Source organism: Vicugna pacos, chromosome 2, assembly GCF_048564905.1.
Source record: "Vicugna pacos chromosome 2, VicPac4, whole genome shotgun sequence".
Classification (NCBI taxonomy): domain Eukaryota; kingdom Metazoa; phylum Chordata; class Mammalia; order Artiodactyla; family Camelidae; genus Vicugna; species Vicugna pacos.
The window spans coordinates 14,440,895-14,463,995 of record NC_132988.1 but is presented as its reverse complement, the minus strand read 5'-3'; the positions used below and the strand labels follow the sequence as shown (position 1 = coordinate 14,463,995).

The 23,101-nt window shown below is 33.6% G+C and overlaps 1 protein-coding gene and 1 non-coding gene across 5 annotated transcripts in view; one reads left to right on the top strand and one right to left on the bottom strand.

Moving 5' to 3' along the window:
- LRBA (LPS responsive beige-like anchor protein) overlaps positions 1 to 23,101 on the bottom strand; it is a 623,871-nt gene that overhangs the window by 217,973 nt on the left and 382,797 nt on the right. The window lies entirely within an intron of this gene.
- On the top strand, positions 19,194 to 19,300 carry LOC116276831 (U6 spliceosomal RNA). The gene has a single exon (XR_004186315.2). It is a non-coding gene; the product is annotated as a U6 spliceosomal RNA (small nuclear RNA).

Here is a 23,101-nt window from a genome sequence, read left to right as displayed (position 1 = left end):
AAGGGAGCAATACGCAAAGGAAAAGGAAGAGTGAGATCTAAGAGACAGAACCCAATGCGGCATAAACTTTAAAATGAGAGCAATAAGCCAGGCCCGAAAGGCGAACAGTCTGGGAGGCTGGGACAGAAAAGTGGACGACAACTAAAATGTGCTGGAAATTGCTTGTTTACCCTCAGCACTACCCCTGCTCTTCTAAGCTCTATCCTGGATAGAAGGAACTGAAAAGTTACAAAGTATGTTTCCCATATCCCTTGCTGGCAGGTTTTTGTTAAGAGCCCACAGTGAAAGCACCCGTACAAAATTTAGCTGGCAGAAGCAAACGAGAAGTCAGTATTCTCTAAGGTCCCCAGAAGGCAGAAGCAGTGGCTCCCAGGTGCTAAACACAATTGATAGTAGTAGTTGTGGTCTATCTGCAATTCCAATTCCTTACTGTGACATTCTTAAAAACTGACAGTGGTTTTCCACTTGTGTTAGTCTCTAATTCCAAGTATTAAATTCCTTTCTTTTTGAATTATAGAAAATATTTTGTTGTTCTAATCTAACCCTGACTAATCAGGATCCATTAGGCCACAATACAGAAGTGATGGATCATTTGATAACCATTATGGTTATCCCATGACCATTTTTACATAGCCACTATATTGTACACTCAACTTTTGACTTAAGATTGTGATATACCTGTATTTGGAGGATAAAGACAGAGGAAATCGTCTGTGAGGAATATGACAATAGTGACACATTCTCAATTTCCACAAAAAGGAAGTCTATGCATAAATGTTTAAAGTTGATAAGTTTTTTAAAATAGCAGCATATGTCCATATCTTTTTTTTTTTTTAAAGGCAGAAAGGTTAACTTAGAGGAGTGGGTCAAGGCATAGGACAGAGGATTGCTTTTAGGTAACAAAGAGCATGTCAGCAACACTAGATCTTTTAGGTAGGTAACAGCTTACTTTCTTAAAAATAAAAAGGATTTTAAAAAAGAGGTTAGTAAAGAAAAAACACCAGAAATAAGAAACAGAAAAAAAGTTTTAAAATAAACACAAAATACAGTTGTAAAGTAACTGGAATCTTCAGACTTCGGAGTAAGACATTACTCCTTCTATATCTATTTACAGGAGAGGCCAAACCACAATCAGATTCTTTTTCTGGTGCTCATAGAATCAAACAAAGGATGAAAATGAATATAAGTATGTACATGCACAACTGGGACATTATGCTGTACACAAGGAATTGACACATTGTAATTGACTGTACTTCAATTAAAAAAAAAAGAATCAAATGAAGCAAGTTGAGCAAAATAACTTAACTGAAATTCCCTTAGCTTCCCATCTGCCTCTACAGTGGGACCAAACACACCACCTAGACTTAAAAGTATGGAGGTTGCTCCCCTACAAAAAGAGCATACAGTTGTGCATCACATATCAAATAGATATAATAACAATAGGCGGTTCCAGAGAGTCCTGTAATTACTCTGTTTATGCTTCCAGTTGCCCAGTGCCCCCAAATGACAGGTTAATTGGCACAAGTAGGTTTGTGTGTCTGTAAAAATAGGGTTTAGATTAAGACTAGCTGATCTGGAAGCTATTCAACCTTTATAGTGAGTATATATATTTCTTCTTTAATCTATTTTGTGCTGATCTAAAAGTTAATTTCCCATTGTTTCCAAGTTTTTGTTTTCTCTAGGAAGTTAGTTAACTTGGTGGGAGTAGTGATGTCACTGATCCCCCATGGACAACAAACATGAATTATTAGCTTATGTTTAAATGAAGCCAAGTGAACTCTAACGATCAGTACATTTTTTCTATTTTTTATTAGGAACAATTTCAAATTTACATCCAAAGTAGAGAGAAGACTGTAATGAATTCATATGCACCTCATTACCTAGACTGAATAATTATCAATTTTGCCAATCTTGTTTTCTCTATTCCCAAGCATACTTTTCTTTCTTGAGTATTTTAAAAACTAATGCCAGATACCATGTCATTTCACAATCCTTGCATTCAAAAATCCAAAAGATGCTATCTTTGCTGACTGTGGCAGGAATTAACATTTGAATAGATAATTGAATCTTTTGATACTGAATATCTGAATAGACTCTTTTGGCATAAGGTGAAAGAAACACATCTTAGGTAATGTGATTTATTCTCTTCATGGCTCATATAAAAATTCAGAAGATGATTTAAGAGAATTGCCCATCCTCAGGCATGATACATAAAGGTTGTTAGTCCTTCAGGACATCTATTCTCTATGAAGGTACAAAAGTGTTAAAGATCAGAAAAGTTTGGAGAAAACAAGGAGAGAAATAGTCATCTAGGAAAAGAATCATCAAGGGAACGGGAAAAATGAATTTGGAGACAAACATTAAATTACCCAGGAACCCGGGCTGCCTGAAAAAGATTTAATTACTATAACAGACATTGTCAGGGCCTGCGCACGTCCCTCAGAACGTAAAGCATCCTCCTGCAGACTTCCATGTACCAGTATCTACGTCTCAGTGCCTGAGGGTTCTGTACCTGAGGGCACTCCTGGCTCTACTTGGAAACTTTAACTGGAATAACTCTCAGATGTTGGTATATAAATATCACAGCTCCATCAATTCTCAGAAGGGATAATTCTGTGACATATTTTTCACTATTTCCAAAGATTTCTATAGAACTCCCTTCAGGATCTGTCTTAATAGATGCCCATCAAAGTCTCCCTTTCTCTGTGTCATTTTCCAACTTCCCTACTGGTGGCACTTGAATTTCCAAAACAAAGTACTTGCACTTGAACCCCTGTATCAGCATCTCGATCTGGGGAAAACTGAATGAAGACAATTACTGAACAGGATTCTTTTCTTGCTCTTTTAGGTTTTAGATGAACAAGAAGAGAAGAGAAAGACCCTGTGGTAGATGCTTACATACATTATATCTCATTAAATCGCGAGAACAACAATGTAAGGTAAGAATTATACAGATAGGGGAGCTCAGAAAGTTGTGTCTGTAGCCTCCCTGTTGAGATTTGAATGTAGGAATAAGCTAAGGTTAGGAAAAGTACCAGCGATGTGAGTTAATTATACCTGAATCTCCATATGCCCCTTTTCCCAAGAAACCTCACTCAGTTTTATTTCCTCAAAGCACTATATTACCTGACATTACCTTTTTCTTTTCTACTTATTTACTTATTAATTATCTCTCTCCTTCACCCCCTTTAGAATGGAAGCTGCCTAAGAGCAAGGACTTTTGCCCTCATCAGTACATCCTCAAAGCTGAGAGCAGATTAATGCACTCAATGAATATCTGTTCAATGAACAATTTATCCTTACAATCAAACAAAATATTTTGGTCTGTATCTTATAACCCTTTATCTTTTCTAGATTTTCTACAACTCAAACCCACTTTGCTAACTTCCCAGAAAAACCATGCTTCTTTGATGTTCCAATCGTCATTTTGCCTGTGGGCATTTATAGATCCTGATCTCTCTACCCGAACTGTTCTTTCCTTAGACAGTCCTCATGGCCTGTTACCTCACTTCACTCAGGTCTCTACTGAAACAGCACATTACTAGAGAGGCATTATTGCTTTCCTTTTCTCTCTGGTAATTATCACCAAATGACATATTTATCTGTATGTCTATCTCCACTAGACTATAAACTCCATGAGAGAAGTGTATTATTCTTATTTCTTTACTGGTATATTCTCAACACTTGGTATCCCTGCTAAGTGGTAGGCAGTCAACAAATTCTGTTGAATGAATGGATAGGCACCGTCTAAGTTAGTGCTGTTATGGAAACAACAACCTCCACACAATTTCTTTGGCTTTCTGAAATCTTTTTCAAGAAGTATCAATAATAAATATGAAACCCAGGAGACCTGGATAAGTGGAACTCCACATTTAACTGTAACAACAGTCCAACAGGAGGGCTTACGTTTACAGTCTATTAATTAAAGGAAGGCACAGCATGTGGACTCCAAAGATACACTTCCCAGTTCTCAGATGTAAGAGACTCAGCTGCTGTGCTAGATCTCTACCAAGTACACCATTTAAATATAAATGAAAAACTTCATGCATGTTTGATTAGCTATTATCACGTTAGTTTTAGTTCCATCTTTCCAGTCACAACTGTTAGTTTTCAACAGTTTCGCGAAAACTGAAAAAGACAAAGTGGACTTTTTTATATGGTGTGCTCTTACAGATCTTATAAGGCGCTGTCATTCTCACCTCCATCTTGGTGCTTGATTGATTACTCCTTTTTCTTATGTTCATTAATCTCATCACCTTATCTTTTATACCACTTCATTTTAGCAGAAAGGTAATAATAAAACCCTCATCCATTATCCTTTTACTCATCTAGTCAAGCGGAAATGGTTAATAACATGCTACAAATTGAACTTCAATCACCTCATTTTCTCCTTTGTTGAATACACATTAAAATATATTCCAAAAGTGCAATTTGTTTTACAGGAGAATTTGTGTTATATTGCTACAGACAACTAAAATTAAGTGTTTCTCAGTTCAGTTATTAAATATATCCAAGTGCTCTTTTATCGATAATACTAAAACATTAACTCATTTTATTAGGGCATAATAATATAAGAGCCTTATCTCCCAGAACACAAAGACATCTAGACTACCTAATAGTATGTGTTAGATGATGGGTCATTTATCTTTAAGAAAAAAATACCAGTGATAATTTATGAATTGGTACATTATTGCAGATGAAATTGGTCTCTATTTTTAAAAGTTAATTTGTTTACATGCAGCCTTATCTTGAAATGCAAGCCCTATTAGTGAAGAAGTCTATAACTGTCATATAAAACAGAAAGAGAAGAATAGATATATACATAAAATAGAAAGACATAATGATTTAAGATTTTAAAACTATGCCCTTTTGAATGGAACAAATATATAATTAGACTGTGCTTTTCAAAAAGGAAAAGGAAAAATGACTGATAAAATTACACATTTTTATATACATTACAGCAAATCCTTGTTGAAATGAGGTTTAATAGTCCTGAAATTATTAGCAGGGAAATGGCTATCTTTTTGTGGAGAAGAGATTTTCCATTAATTTGGGTGAGAATCTTCTATTTGTAAATGGGCATGCTCACCAACTGACTAAAACCTAGACTTATAGCAATGCTGGAAAATTTAACAAGATAATCAAGGCTTATTGGATATTATCTTCCAATCACCCTGAAAAAATGTTCTCTAACTGTAGGAAAAAATTTACCAACTGACTTACTATCAATATTTGAGCCCCCAAACTGTACCACTTCTTAAAATAAAATTCTTCTTCACTATGAAAAAAAAATTGTAATATACTTATAAATCTATTTTCTTACACTGTTGCTTTTTTAAAAAGTCCCTTTTTATCCATTAAAATGTTTCACTGTAAAATACACACAAAGATGATTTATGACAATTACAAAGTTATACAATTTTATAGCATTGTGTACTCAATGTTTTGTTATTTCAGATTCAAGAACCGGTGTCCTTTTTTTGTTTATATTTGCTTTAGGACTTTTTAGAACATAATCCAGGGTTCCCAATAAATAAGTTCATTCTCTTTTTGCATGATTTCATACAGCTTGTGTTAGTGGAAGATTTTTAAGATACCTGTCCTATTAGGCATGAATTACATGTCATAGTTACATTATGCTGCCCAGAGATAATCTTCATTTTTTGTCAACTACACAAAATAAAAGAACATTATAATAGCAATAGGCTAAAATTATTGAATACTTATTTCCTACAAAGAACTGATAATATACTACTAAGTTTATATTACTGAATATATATTTTCCTTTTAAGGAGAGGGAGGAATTAACATTTAATACTGTTTAGCATATGAAAATTGGAAAGGAATCAATAAATAAGCCTATGCATTCAACAGTTTTGATTGCAATCTCTAAACATCCTTGAACTATATCAGATGCCAATGCCTATAAGCATAGGAGTTCATCAATTTAATGAGGATTCAGGCAAATCAGCTGCTTAATGAGAACTCCAGCTACTGTGGCAGAGATTTTGCTCCAGTGCAAACAAAATCAGTGTGATAAAACTGGCAAACGGATGCAAGCCTATGTCTTTTTAAAATCAGTATTTCATGTACGGCAAACAGCAAAACGTGATCATTTGGAAACATTTTTATTTATACTATTTATACTTTCATGTGTTTTAATATTTAGACATAATGGTTTCATTTTTTAAATATTCCTAACCTTCCTCTCATCTATCCTGACTGTTTAACTCATCTCTCTAAATTTTTCTCTCTTTGTTCTCTTTCTACATTGAAATAAACATGTAAGGTCATCATTTGAACAAGGACAATTTTTAATTATTGTTTTTGGAAACGGTAATTCCCAACTTAATGGTTAAAAAAACCCCACAAACATTATTTAAACTTTCTTGTTAGCTGAGTAATGCTTTGGTCCATAATTTGGAGAACTATCTACTTTAAAAAAACAAAATTAAGAATATTCAAAATTGAAGATGGACAGTATCTTTTAACATTTTTTAAAGAATAAAATACTTTCATTCTTAAGACAAATATTACTCCTACAGCTTCACAGCAGTGGTGTGAGTAAGAGAAGGTTTCCATGACCAATGGTGGGTCTGGAGATACTGTGGGTCTTGTCTCCTCACATGTTCCAACATGAGGCACCATCACCCATGCTACAGTTTACCTAAAAACATTTACTTTAACCTAATTAAGCCTTTACATTTAACTGGTTTATAGGAATTACAAAGAATAGAAGAGCAAGCTAAATAATTACAAGAAAGCAAATAAATAAAGGCAGAAGGTGGGACATTCTACAGGATAAATGGCCTAGTCTCTTCAACAAGGAAGTGTCAGAAGTAAAGGATAAAGGATTGTTCTAGAAGGAAAAAGACTTAAGGAACAAAACCACCAGATACAAAGTACAGTCCTGGTTTGGGCTAACAAATTATACAGAATATCTGGGGGACAAGATGATACATTTAAAAATAGGTTAGGTATGAGATAATATTAAGGAATATTATTAACTTTGTTAGGTAATAGCGTTATCTTAGTCTATGATGGAAACTATATTCTTTTAGTGAAATTTTTAAAAGGTATTTGGAATAGATAGTTGGGTATCCAATTTACTTTAAAATCTTTCAGTATGTCAATTGTGGTAAAGGCAGAAAGGGGACACAAAAAGGGCCTCTGGTGCTGGCAATGTTCGTTTCCTGTTCTGGCTGCTGGTATAATGGAACAGTCCAGTCTGCAAAAAGTCAGCAAGTTATACAATTATGTGCATTTTTCTGTAGAAAATAAATTTCAATGAAAAATCAAAACTTCATCAGCCTTAAAAATAAGAAAGTGAATTAACTAAAATGCACGGGCTCTGGGACGAAGTGCCTAGGTTTAAATTTTGGCTCTACCACATACTAGCGCTGACCATGAGTCAGTTACTAACATCTCTGTACCTCTTCACCTGCAAAATGTGAGCCATAATTATTCTTTAACATCAATAACCCCAATTTCTAAGGTGGCTTGTTTTTTATGTGCCATTTTTGTGTATGTGTGTTAGACTACCTTTCTTATTCAGCCCCAGAGTTCTAATTTCCTAACTCTGAAAACTGGAAACATCTGAAATAAATCTAGAACAGGAGTACTAGTCTATTACTAGTCTTGAACTGAATGCCTGTAGTCTTAAAAAGTTGAAATAAAATTTATAACATCAACTTAGTTTTAAGTGCATGTTAAGAGATGTACCTGCTCTAGATAGTTCCTTGGACGTGGCAGTCATTGTGTGGTACGATTCTAGCCCGAAGTAACATATACCAGAATACTGCACATTAATTTCACCTGAATACCATTTAACATGCTAAGTGATCTGAAAAATAGAAACTGAGATACATACATATCTTAGAGTTCATAAAGGAGAAATGAAGAAGGTATTGCTCACAAGACTATTCAAGTATTTATCACTACTAGAAGTATGTATATTTTATCAGCAATGGAACTCTAAAAACATCTTTTAGAGTATCAGTTCATTAAACAATAATCAATGAGGGAATAAAAACATTTATGTACTTTAGGAATATTGCTTTAACATTTGAAATAATTTTCCCAATGTTTGGTATTTTCTTTTTTTTAACTTAAGGTTTCGATGTCATTTGAAGCACATAATAAATAGCTTTTAAATTCAATTGTTGCTAACTTATTACCAAGTCTTTTCCATTATATTTTCTGCCACTTGAAAATGAGCATCAAATATTTGAGGTTTAACAGAAATTTTAATATGTGAACTGAGAATTATTTTTGTATTCTCACAGTCATACTATAATGTCATTAGATAGTATGCTGAACAACATTTTGAAAAGCAATGAAACTGAAGATTATATGGTATGGTGTCATGTTTTTTACAAAGTAGCTTAGGTGACTGTAGTTGCAAAATAGCTCAACAATAAGCAATTACAAGAATGTTCATAATACATTCTTTATCAAAGTAGCAACTTACACTTTCCTAAAAATGTTTTCCCTTTTAAAATGTTATTATCTAATTCAGCGATACACAAGGGCTGTACAAATTAGTGCAATTATCTAACAGAAGATATAGCCACAGAACCTAGGAAGAGAGGCGCTATATGAGCAAAATCAACTTTACAGAGCATCCTCCTTAGAAACTAGACAGTATTAGCTGCAAATTTAAAGCTACTTTGTTGGCCTTAATGTTTTAACTATATAGATGTACTATTAAGTAAAATAACTTTTCTGATTTTCAATCTGACTCTTACAACTGCTAGTACAGGGAGCACTGGAAATCATAAGGACGGTTTCAAAAACCGGTAGCTCTGTCAATTATGGTTACATTTGGCTACAGATAAAAGCTAACTAAAAATGTTTTAAGCAAATTAGGCTTTTTTGTTTTTTGTCAAGTAGCAAAGGTAATCTAAAGGTAGCCAGTTACTGGATCACTGGCTCAAGAACACAAAGCTTGAGGTCTCTGATTTCCTTTACTTGTTCCAATTATTATGTTTAAATTTTAGGAAGGATAAGAGGAAGGAGAAGGCCAAAGAGCAAAAGGCAAGGCTGGGCTAAGTCAGCTCCACCTGTAAACACTCTCCTAGAACTCCAACCCAGCAACTTCCACTTACATCTTATTGACCAAAACCGTATCTAACTGCAAGTCCTACCTTCAAGGAAAGCTGAGAGAGAGAGGGAGGGAGAGACAGAGATGGAGACATGGAGACAGGGAGAGAAAAAGGGAGGAGGCGGGGGAAGTGTGTGTGTATGTTAGGCTGAGAACGTTGGTGCATTTGCAATTTCAGGATATTTGCAATTTTCTTAAATGTTTTCTTAACCTATGTCTCTCAAACTATTTTCATTCAAAGTATACCTTATTCCATAAGGTAATGCCAAATATAGACCTTGCCTCTCTGAAAAACATATAAGGAGAAAAAATGTACCAGAGATGGGATAAATTATTTTGCAAAATGTATCAATTTCAGATATTTAAATAAATGTTTATGGTTTCTGCTACCATTTTTAAAAATTAATCAATAAAACATATATTACTTTGTCTGAATTATGCATTACATTTTAGAACAGTACAACTTGTAGTACCTTTTAAACAACTTTTTACTTTTGAAATAAATCTCAAACAAATGCATTCACAGCCTCCCTGATGAAGGTACCTTTAGACATTTCCTCCTCTCCCCACCACCCCACCCCATTCCCCAGATGCATTATAACCAACAGGTAAGAGAATAAATTCTGGAATCAGTTTGCCTTGTTTCAAAATGGCTCTAGCAATTTTGAGTAAATTAGATAATTTCTCTGGGCTTTATTTTCTTTGACTGTAAAAGAGTAGTAATAATTGTAACTGTAAGAATTAAATGAGTTAACATATGTGTAACTTCTAGCATCATGTGTTGTAAGTATTCTTCCTTCTTATTATTACCTTTTCCTTCATTTGAGACACACTCATTAAGTACTTACTGTATACCAGACATTGTACTAAACACTAGAAATGCATGCTATGACCAAATCATACATGAACTCTCCCTTATAAACACAATTTTTACCATCTTTTTATTACTAGAAATATGAACATGGAGTTTGTTTTCTACAGCTAAAGAGAGAAGAATGCAAAGTAAAATAAATTTACAAAGCAATGAAAAAATTTATAAGGGATTGAAGATTCCAAACAGTTTCTGTTTCCTGTAACATCCAGCTAAGAATGGTTTTAAAAGACAAATTCAGAATTGAACAAAAATAATAAAGTTACCCAATCTTTTCAGAATTTCTATACCATTTAACTACAAATTTCATGACATAGCCATAATCATATAAAAAAGAAATTTTAAAAGTTTCAGAGCAAACTTTAAGAATATTCACGATGCCTGGGTAGTATAAAAAAGTCAGACCAAAATAATTTTACATTAAGTCTTGCCACTAAAACACACAACAAAAGCAAATACATTGCCATTGGTATTACCAAAAACATAAATGGAAATACTAATCTGCAAACCTCCTGAAAAAAAAAAACTGGACAAATATTTAATAACTCAAAGGACTTTGCTAATTATGTAAATGTCTATCTTTTTCACATGTAATTTCACTCAAACTTCCGCTCTTTTCCCCAATTAACAACCCTGCCAAATGTGTGGACTTGAAAAGGCCACAGCTTTATACACAATTAACAGTCAAATTCTAACACAAATTACATGTCATTCTTATCTCTGTACACACATTGAACTGCTATATCTTGTTGCCAGCAGGCAGCTTGCACCAGGGAATATATCCTGAATTTGTTTAATGTCTAGGAATAACATTTCACACCTAGAAAGGAGATACTAACCACTGCCAACTACGCGAACGAAATTTACCATGCTCCCTCCTTTATATTTTGTCCAGACAAATAGGTAGTTTTACTAATCCATTCATCTGTTTTAACAAATATTTTCTTGGAGCATGAGATATAAAAATAGTCTTCAGCATTCTAGAAAAACTCAGGATGATTATAGGAACCCTTATGTAGAGTAAAAATATTTTCTGAACTAGAAATTTTGGAAAAATCATTTGACAAATCATCTGACAACAAGAAAAAATACTTCATATTAGATGCATCCTAGAAAATTAGGTATGGTCACTATATCTGTGACTGTTTCTCTAGAAAGAGTTTCCAACAATAGAAACACAAGAAATAATCAATTTCTTATCTAGCAAGGATACCAATCATCACTTCAAAATGCTCAAATATGCCCTGATCTTTTGAAGTGCAATGTTTTATTACCAGATACCGCAATAAATGTCATTTATATAATAAAAGAAAAACAAAAATACATCTCACATATATTAATATATATACATATTGTGTTTTAAAGGTACTATATAAAAGGGAACTCTGTAAAGCAAAGAGACTTCTTAATACACAAGTTATCATTTTCAATTAACCTTTTAAATAAATCTGATTGGGTTAGTTACCAGCTTAAAACTTTTCAATGACCACTCACTGTGCTTAGAATAGTTTCAATTTCTTTAACTGACATCTGTCTACCTGTGTAGATTCATCTACAACCTTCTCCCCGTACCCTAAGTTCCAATCATACTACTATTCTTTCTATTTCTCCATCTCAACCAAGCTCTCTCTCAAACTGGTATCTTTCCCTGAGTCTGGAATACACTTTCCCCATTTATCTAGTAGGCTCCTCGTTATCCTTCAGTTCAGTTTAAATGTCATTTCTTCAGTGAAGCCTTCCATGAACATCCTCCTCCTATCCCCTCCCCGCCAAATACACTAGACGTTGGGATAAACATTTCCATACTACCCCTAGTATGACATTTAATATAATACATTAGAAATGCTTATTGATCATACTCTGCTGGAATATCAACTATGTGAGTGTCCCTAAGAAGAACCATTTCTGTCCAGCTCACTGTTGGATTCCCAAGATCTACACATAAGGGCCTGACCCTCAATAATTTTTGATTTCTCAAATTGGTATGTGTGTGTGTGTGTATATATATATACAAGAAAAGTGTGTGTGTGTATATATATATCAGGTCAAAGCAGAGTTAATATGCATTATAATATCCATTTAAAATATTATACTCTCTTCCCATCATGACAAATCCCTTTCTATGTGTGTAAAATGTTCTGCTAAATGAAGGGGAAGGAATGGGAGTGGGGATGGGGAGAGGGAGGAGAAGGAAAAGGGAAGGAGAAGAGGCAGAATGAGGAGGAAGAGGAAAAGGAGGAAGAAGAAACAGTGATGTGCTTGGACATGGCATCGATTTGGTGCAATGGAGGTTGGTGGAAAGTAGTGAATTTGAAGTCAGTATCCTAGATCTGAGTTCACACTGCACCACCTGTTATCTATAAGACGTCATTAAAGTTGCTTAAGGTCACAAAGCCTAATCTCATCTGTAAAATGGGGAATATCAGTGCCTGTCCCACACATCTCAGAGAGCTGTGATGTATTAATGAAATTAAGCTCGTGAAAGCCCTTAAAATCTGTGAAGCACTCCATAACAAAAGGAATTGTTAATACCTTTTTTATATTCTTTTTTTCTTACAGGTTATTACAGGCTATTGAAAATAGTTCCCTGTGTTATGCAGTAGGACCTTGTTGTTTATCTAGCTCATATATAGCAGTTTGCTTCTGCTAACCCCAAACTCCTCTAATATCTTTATTAATACCATAATTAAGGTAATCTCCGCTAAAAAGAATGCTTACTAATCATTTCGGAAAATTTTTGGCTTATTTATGAACTAAAATATAGTATTTAAAAATAATCACAAAAGTTTATAGTCAAAAGAATGTTACAAACTGATCACAAAATAAATTCAAATATTCTAAGATCTTGCTATAATCCCAGAACATCTGAAATTTCTTGTTCTTGTAAAATCTGGTAATATTAAGTCCATTATAAATGTTTATTGCACTTTAAAATTCTACACATAGATGTTATTCTCAGCAATAATCATAATCTTTTAAAAAAATTTGAACAATTTACCTTTGTTTTTTAAAAAATATTTGCAACAAGAACTGTCTGCTATATAATTTCTAAAACTATTTTAAGCTTGTAATAAGTGTATATGCTCTGAATAATGGCTAAGAATAGAAGAGCTTCAAATCTGAGGTTAAGGACTTAAAGAAAATAAAAAGTTAGATTAGAACTCATTAAGGCTTCACTAAGATAGTCATTTAAAAATATGATTACACACTGAAACCAAATTCCTTTAACTCACTTTGGACACTTATTCATGATCCTATTACCAACTAGAGTAAAAATAATCCTGATTCTTAATTTTTGAGTGTTATAAAATTTAAGCTTTCCAAAATTCAGTGATAACCCTTCTGAGAAAATAGTTAATTTGAAAAGAAAGATCTTTTCTTTCTTCCTATTCATTATAAACTTATATATAATCATAAATAGCGTAAGTTTCCCAAAAGGCTCTGAAGGCATTTAATAAATTATTGTAGTTAAAGCTTGAATAAATAAGTCTTTTTAAATCCTCATTTTTCATATACAAGAAATATTTATATATTGCACAAAAAGAATGCTATTACGATATGATGACTTCGAACGAAAGTTCCAAAATCATACTATTCAACTAAAGGTTTCTTCAGCGATATTAACATGGCCACGCTGCACATGTTACTTTTAGCTTCTTTTATGTACAACAAACTGCATTCAATTGGTGAACAAATACAATGTTTAGTATCATATTTAAAACCACCATTCAAACCTTTTCTTAATGCTATTATCAGTTTTTCTTTTGCAACAATTTTGTGTATAAAAATAAAAGCACTGGATTTTTATTAGTGCTGCCCCTTCTTTGTTTTGCTCCACTCTGCAAAGCCCTTTTGGGACACTAAGCCTGCATTTACCATAATACGGATTAAACTTTCTTTGTCCCATTGCACAGCGTTTGTTAGCAGGTTAGTCTTTTTACATTTTTCACAGGCAGCCTGCAGCTTACCCTTTAGGCCTCACTCAAAATACTTCTGTGGATTTACAGAAATGCCAGAGTGGTCTTGGGGTTAATTGGAAGATAAGTGCAGCCTTTTACATAGAGACTCATTAAACATTTAGCCTTACCACAATCCACTATCCTTGGGAAAGAAAAGTTCTAGAGCGACTTCAGAAATAATAACATAGTGAAAGAGTTTTTTTTTTAGTGACTACTGATTGTTTTATAGACTCGGAAATGCCTGATTTAACTGCTCTAAAGATGGTATAATTTCCCTGGTCAATTCTTTATCTTGGGTATTATGTGTTGATCATAAATAAAAGTGACCTGATTGTCTAAAGCAACTAAAGGCAAAATCTTCCAAATTTATGTTGAGAGATTTGAAATAAAAACTCAACTGACCTGCAATGACAGGTAATATGTATTTCTAACCAAAAAAAAAAAAAATTAGTTCTCAGACATGTATTTTGTTGATTTTGTCCAAGTGAATCACCATACTCAACTATCTTTGTCTATTAGGGCCTAATGGAAATGAACTTTACCAAACAAAATAATACCTGCAAAACGATTTTCAAAACAAATTGTTTCTTTAATTTTGGAAACACACAAATACATAATTACACACTTATAAATGAAATCTGAAGTATACTTATTGCTATTAGGTTATTTTTTTTAATAATTATGCAAGGGAATTGTTATCCAGATTAACTTTTCCATCCTCTTACCTCCTTCCAACACTATCACTCACACTTAGAAAGAAAAAAAAGAAAAGAAAATGCAACAAAACACACAGACACTTGAAGTAAAGGATTAGACATATTTGCCCAAGATGCAGATAACAAAAGCAAAAGTGAAGAAAATTGAAGAGACAGCCAAACTTCAGCAACAAAATGGTTAAAGAATCTGAAGCATTGTTCCCCTTATTTTCAAAGTCCGCTATATTGTGAACAGCGCAAACATCAGACAAGTTAAGATTACTGACCATTATCTCCTTAATTTTCTCCGCTTTCCCTCACATTCCCTCTTGCTATCTGGGCACCATTTCTCTAAAGCTTTATTTCTGCTAAGAAGTAAACTTTCCCTAATCCATCTATTATGGAACCTTTAATTGGATTGGGAGCAGGGTGGTGTATAAAATAGCCCCTATTCACTCAAAAGGACTGTAGTTTTAGGGACTTAAAGGAGAAAGGTATTGTGAAAGAAAATCCTCAGGGAATCAAGGATTAAAATGTGGCTCTCTTAAATTCATCAACTCCAGAACACAAATGAATTGCTTCCTTAAACAGGTAACTTTCCCAATAAATGGCACAGCAAAATTAAAATTAAAATTTTACTCTGAGAAGAATAATGCATTTATAATAATAATTTTTGGCTTTATAAACAACTTACACTTCTTTTTTTCTTCAGCTTAACAATACCATGCCAAGGAACAAGTGGAATGCCTTAAACATACTCATTTATATTCTCCCTACTCGACATATATATTTTCCCTATTAAATGTCTAAGGAGAAAAGCAAAAACACATTTTTTGAACTCAGTTTCTGCCTATGGTCTGGAAGCAATGCTGTGAGACAAGTTTGTTTCTAAGCAAAAATACATTTTGTTCTTACAGGGGATCAGATACAAAAATAATCAGTGTCACTCCTCTTCCCTTAACCAGCCATCCTCTTAGTCTGTTCCATACACTTCCCATCTCCAAATGTCCTTTGTTAGGCTCTAATACTTCTGCCCTTTGCCCCTCCACAATGCACTTCCAACCATCTGAGGTATCTTCAACAGTGAAATAGGGCCACAGTTCATACCTACCTATTCACCTACTGAACCAAAGACACTTAATGTGCCAAACCTGATCTCTAAAGTAAAATGAAATCTGGAATGTACATATCAACTTTAACCTCTCAAAAATACACATGCTGTTTATCAAAACCATGAGAAATTGTAAAAGAGAAATGTTAGGGGAGACCAAGACTCCAAATAAAGTTGATACTTTGTGCGGCCACTAGGCTTCATTAAAAGGAAATAAAAATACATCAATGTTGGTGATTTAATTAACAGTACTTCTGTAAACACTTTAATTTAATTTAAGAAATTTAGTCAACGTCAAGAAAACCTTCATAAAGTATCCCTTTTGTTTTGGAACCCTTGTATCACAACTTAATAATAATCACACATTTATTGAACCCTTTCTAAGTGTCTGGCATTGTGCTAACATTATTACAGGAATTATTTCATTTTATTATCTCAATAACCCAACAAGGAAGAGACTAGCAACTATTTCACACATATGAGAAAACTATATCTTAAAAAGTTCAATGAAATTGCCAAGGTTACACAGCTCCAAAGAAAGTCAGCACTGGGAAAGCTCTCGCGTTACTGTATGCAAATGTTTTGCAGCAGAAAAGAGACCAATTTTCCAAAAGTCAATCTGCCAAAAATAAACTCACTTAAATTATCAAAATCATCCATTTACCAATCATAAATGTCTAAAGAATATTGTTATTGAATGTATTTAATATGACTATATTTTTCAACTGAACATATTATTCTATGATAAAATTAATAATATTTTTCCTAGCAACATTTCAAGAACTATTCAATTTTTAAAAACTGAGATCATAGGACTGTCCTGTCCTATTACAAACACAACTAAAATTTTAGTGTTTTAAGTGAATTTTTCACTAATTTCTCATTCTTTTCACAGTCTTGTCTATTTTTCCAACATTTCACCATATTCAGGATAATTTTGTCCCCTTTACATATTTAAAAAGTATTATACTGGGTGAAAGTTGGTTTTATAGGTGTAAAAATTTTGTGAAAATGTAACTGACCAGTTTTCATAACCACATTTTTTAAGGAACATCCTTTTGTCTGTCCCAGATCTCTACTGTTTGAAGCTGAAGGAAGTCTTTTTTGGAGGTAAGATTCCTGAGACTATTAAGAATGAGGGGTCAAGGGAGGTACTAAAAGGCAAGGTCAGAGAATAAAGATGAATCTTGGTCATCACAGGCCTCATAGGCCCTCTCAACCCATACTGTGTAAACAAAGAATAAAACTAGTTTGGGGTAATTTAGTACAGCAGAGAATTAGTTTGCAGCAAATCGAGCTAAGTTCCTAGCAAAATGGCATGCATATTAATACAGGTTAATACATGTATGTTGAATGACTATGGTAAAATTTTATGTAAGGCAAAACTTTAAGTATCATATTGTGATTTTTAAAAATACTCTTTCATTGTATTTTATATATGTTATGTATTTTTAAAATAACATGAGTACATGAATTCCACTTTAGGAGTAGCTTAATTGTTCCATTTATGACACCCCAGAACATTATTCTGAAGGATTGTTGACTTTACTTTTTAAAAAAATAACCATGGGGAAAGGGCCAGAAAAGGATTCAGAAAAATTAAAATCTACACCAACTGTCTCTGATAAAGTGATTTACTTGTTAAAATATATTTAGAATATAAAAGTAAGAAGTATTCACTATTTTGGAAGCCCATTAAAGTTAAGAAATCAACTATTATTTCCCTCTTTGCCATTTTACTAACAGATACTTATGTTAGTTTGTAAATCTCAGTGGTTAGAATGTAAATATCACAGTAAAGTGTAATGTATTTAATCATATTCCATGTGAATTTATGCTTCTTTACAACTTAAGTGAAGTTTCTACACGTAGTGTTTAGTTTTAAATAGTTGGCCGAAAACTACAATGAGTTAAAAATTATCTTTCGGTTCGGTGTCCATTCACAATAAATTGTTTCTAGGGCATTGAATCATAACTTTGAGCCTTTCCTCATTGCTCAGTAAGAGGCAATTAACCTTATAAGGGAAGTAATTCTTTCACTGAAAGATTCTATCATTCATTTTCTTGGCGTCCCACAATGAGATCCCCCAGAATTTGTGTAAGTTTGAATCTTCTGTTATGTTATAAAATGTAAAACAAAATAAGTACGTAAACAACTACCTAAATGTATAAAACGTGTATATGGACAAATATATTTAACCAGAACACTACAAAAGAGACTGATAAAACTTTGAGGACAAAGCTGGATTCAAACATTAAGAATCTCATAAGTTGTATGTCAGAGAGGCATTTTAAATTACTAACAAAAATAAGGAATAAGTCATAAGTATCAGAGAAGAGCTTAAACTAAACTTTTCTTTAGTAATATTACGGTCCCCCGCTCCCCAACCTGCCTAGTGAGTGTGCAGATATGCGCAGAAAGCAGGCGCAGGCTAGTGCGCAGGCGCAGGCTTGAGGGTAGGCGCCACAGAGACCAATGCTGCCCGGCCATTAAACTTTTTTTTTCACATCATGCATACTCCTTAGAAGACGGAGCACCAAAGTAATTTGTGCCAAAATCTAAAGAAATGAAGTCAGACAGTTAAGAACATACCAGTCTCCACACTAATAATTACATACCCTACAATTACGAATAAACAGATACATTGGCCAAAACCCTTGAAAGATTCCTTAATTTTAAAAGAAGAAATTTCTATTTCTTTAACAATTAAGTTCATATTTATATAACTTCTACAGGAAGTTATCAAATTTTCCCCATTATCTGACTTGTTGGTGGCTGTATTTTCAACATATTTGTGGAATGAATAACAGGATGTGTACAATAGAAAGCCAGGACCTTCTGACTGACTCCCAGCTGGTAACAAAGGAGAGAGAGATGTGTACAAGAAAGGATGAGGAAGGGATGTATTTTGACAAGATGTCATGGGCAGAACCAAAGAACCTACAACCGTGGGTTTGGTGGGCAAAGGGAGGGGAACAAAAAGGGGACAGAAAATAGGGGTGGGTAGATAAGGGGCAGGCAGTTTGATTAAAGGGAGGTCCCCCACATCCCGTTTTTAAAAAAAATAAATCCCGAAGAGTCAAATTACATGGCATTTCTGGTACTGAGCTGGAGCAAGGAAGCAAAACCCAGGAAGTAAGATCAGAAAGACAAGAGTTACTAAAATCAGGACAGAAATTGGAACTTAATAGTCTGCTAAGTGATTAGACCAGAAAGAATACTTCTACTTTTGCTTATTTTCTGCCAAAAATAAAAAAATATACATATAAGTATTATAAGCATCTAATTGAAACCACAGAGATGAGAAATCCTTAAATGTTTCTAGCAAATGAAGAATGCTAAATGGAAATTAACAACCCAGAATCAATCATAACTAAAGAAGTATGGAATGATAGTGATGTTTCCTCTAACAAACTTCATAAACATATTTTATAAATATAATAACAATAATCAGTGCTCGCTTCGGCAGCACATATACTAAAATTGGAACGATACAGAGAAGATTAGCATGGCCCCTGTGCGAGGATGACACGCAAATTCGTGAAGTGTTCCATATTTTTAAAATAAAAAAAAAAATAACAATAATCAAAAGGGCTTTTGCAGGTTCACGCCTGAATTCAGTCCACTGAACCTAAATTTTCCCATAATACGTTAAATTCTTCAAAAAATTCTACTACCAAGGAGTTTTTTTTTTTAATGTAATCCTTTGTAAAAGGTAATGGTAACTCTTCTATGTAATGTTCATTGCCCCTTTAAAAACTAAACTCATTAGGGCAGTAAGCACAATGAGCTTTCTTTTCGTTATAATCACTGTTTAAGAAAAATATTTACATACTCATTTATTTTTTGTAAATTGTTTTGAATGCCTACAATATGAAAGATACCATTCTAGATACTGGAAATCCAGAAATGGACAACAAAAAGGTAGACGGTTGCATGGAGAAATATTTTACTAAGCATTAGAGAGAAGTTAATCTAAATGTGCTATTTAAACCTATATTTTGAGAAGCAAATATTATTTATAGAAAAAAGGCCCAAAGAACCTTAAAATGCCTGGGGTTACCATTTAAAGAAGGGGAGAAAATCTGAAAATCAGGGTGACTATTATAAAATCCAACCTTACTCCTTCCTACCAGGCTTTCTGGTGAACTATTCAGTTATTTATTTCAGAAGGAAATAACACTGCATACACACATAAATAATATGACAATGCCACTATCTACCCTCAAATTGTGTTCTGCTATTTACTTAAAACACTTTAGACCTTAAATTCATATTCGAACCAACACATAACAAATCAAACCTATACTCAGGTTTTGTGAAGATAACACACTTTTAGCTAATCCATACTCATAAATTAAACTAATACCTAGCTAGCTCATCAAATATAAACAATTACAAACAACTGTATCTTAATATACAATTGGGATCTAAAAAAAATATTCTAGCAAAATAAAATAAATTAAATTTTTATGGGACCTCAAAAGTAAATCTAATATGTTCAATACAAATAATAGAGTTATTTTTACAAATTTGTTCTAAATATGCAATAAACTAGTCATCTCTAAATGATGGCAAACAAAGAAAAATACTTTGAGAATAAATCAAAGTATTTTAAATGGCTACACTATGTTTGATTTTAAATATATTAAAAAATGTTAAAATGTGACCAATGTCTAAAGCTCCATGAGGAATCAAATGATACCTATTTTCACTTACTATTTATGGTCTCAATATTCAACAAAGCTGGCACATTAGTACATATTCAAAAACTTGTGGAATGAATGATTATACATACTTATAAAGTACCTGAATAGCTTATTAATGTCTATATTTACTTAAAAGTTCACTGCTAACTTTTATAGTAAATTTGAACCTTTTAACATCACAAATTCCCTATAAAATAAATTTTGCATTACTTATAAATTATAGAAATACTGTGAAAACGCAGATAAACACATGATGCAGTTTGGACATTTTAAGTATTTATTTTAATAGAGGTACTAGGGATCGAACCCAGGACCTTATGCATGCTAGGCCATGTGCTCTACCACTGAGCTATATCCTCCCTCAGTTTGGACATTTTGAAAGACATCCTTGTCACCATACAAATGTAAGTTGTCTATACACTTACTAATGTTGTGGTATATAAATTGGAAGATACTATCTGAAGTGTTCTTGAGATGTTTATCAATGTCTTACCAATGCAGCATTCAAAACCCACAAATAAAATAAGACCCACATGCAAACTTTAAAAAAAATATGAAGCTAAACCAGAAGATGTCACAAAAACAGGGGTTCCACGATTATCAAAGAGAGACAACTGAAAGAATGTGTCATGAGCTATGTTGCACTCAGTGCCTGTGTCTTGGTTTCTAACAGTCATCCTCACTGAAAGGAATCATGTCTCTTCAGAGTAACAGCTGGTTCCAGGGCTGCAGGAAAGAAGGTACAAGACGAGCTACAAGATAAGCCTAGAAACTCTTGCCTTCTCATAAAGTCAGAAAGTGCTCAAGAAAATGAAGAGGCATGACCAAACCATGTAAGAACCAGCTTCTACTGGCCTAATATGGAATAACTTCAGCACTACAATGATTATAAACATTAATGAATTACCACTGAAAATTAACAGAAATTCGTGAGTCCACACCAATAATAAATAAATAAAACTGGGTGAGACAGAAGGATCTTACGTTAAATTATAATGTCATTAATCAATACATAAGAACAGCTGATGTTGGAAAATGATCATCTTGTAACTATGGTTATTAAGACCAAAATAGGCAAGTTTAGTCAGATTACATTAGTTTTCCCCCAGTGTCATTTTCCTGTTCCAAGGTTTCACCCAAGATACCATATGACATTTAGTCTTCAAGTCTCCTTAAGGCTCCTCTGGGCTGAAGCATTTTCTAAGACCTTCCTTATTTTTGATGATCTTAAAATCTATGAGGAGTAATGACCAGGCCATTTGTACAATGTCCTTCAGTTTGGGTTTGTCTGATATTTTCATGGATTATGGGTTTTGAGGGAAAAACCATGGAGGTACAGTACCAGTCTCATCATATATCAGAGATACATGCTATCAACATGGCTTATCACTGTATTAACCTTATCACCTGGCTAAGGTATGTGTTTGACAGGTCTCCACTTCATACTGTACTCTTTGGAACCAAGTCACTAAGCACAGCCCCCACTTAATGGATAGAGAGTTCTACTCCACTTTCTTTAGAAGGAAGGATCTACTAAATTAGTTGGGATTCTTCTGAAAGGCAGATTTGTCTCTTCTTTCCTATCTATTCAAGTATTTATTGATATCAGTATGGACTCATGGATTTTTTAATACTTTTGGTTATAATCTAATGCCAATTTATTGATTTTGTTTGTTCAAATTGTTCCAGCTTTGGCCATCGAGAGTTCTTTCGTTTGGCTCTGGGTCCCTCTGACATAACCCTATCATTCTGTTTTGTGAGCACTTCTTTGCTTTCTGGCACTCAATAAGCTCCAGGCTCATCTTGTATAGTCTTTGCCCCAACTGCAGAATTAGCCCTTTCTCTAAGGAGCCCTGCTTCCTTTCATTGGTGATTGGATTGGTATTAGAAACTAAGATCTGGCGTTGGATATGCTCATTGTAACTGGGGTGCCCTTGCTTCTAGACTCTCTCAGTGGACAAACTAAAAATATGTGTGTGTATATACATATGCTAACTCATGTAGAGACACTTATCTATAAATTATTTCTGTATATATCCATTTGTATCTATAATAAGCTAAACATGGAGTTCACAATGAAGTCTAAGAATCTATGGTCTAGAACTACATGATTCTTTTAGCCTGCAGAGGGTAAATTTTGATAACAAGTAGGATACTTTCATGGTCTGACTACAGACTGCTTGATTAGGTGCAAACGAGAAAATAATAAATATGCTGGAGACACTGGACAACACCTTGAAGGGCTAATTAAAATTAATATCAGCACTGAAGGGCAGATGGACATTGTATGGCTCTGGAGGTGAAACTCTGAGAAAGACATGTAACTTATATTCCAACTAGATGCGTAATGTGAACCTAACCATAAAAAGTACATAAATTAAAATGAGGGTTATTCTTTTTAAAAAGGGGGGACTGTATTCTTCAAAACCATCAATGTCAGAAAAGACAAAGGAAGGGTGAAGAAATGTTTCAGATTAAAAGAGACTAAAGAAATTAAATGTAATAACTAATCATAGACTAGATCCTATACTGGAGGGAAAAAAATGTTTTAAAGGACATCACTTGGGCCAGTTGATGAAAATGAAGTATGAATGGTAGGTAGACTGAAGTATTATAACCATGCCAAGTTTCATAAATTTGATAATTATTGTG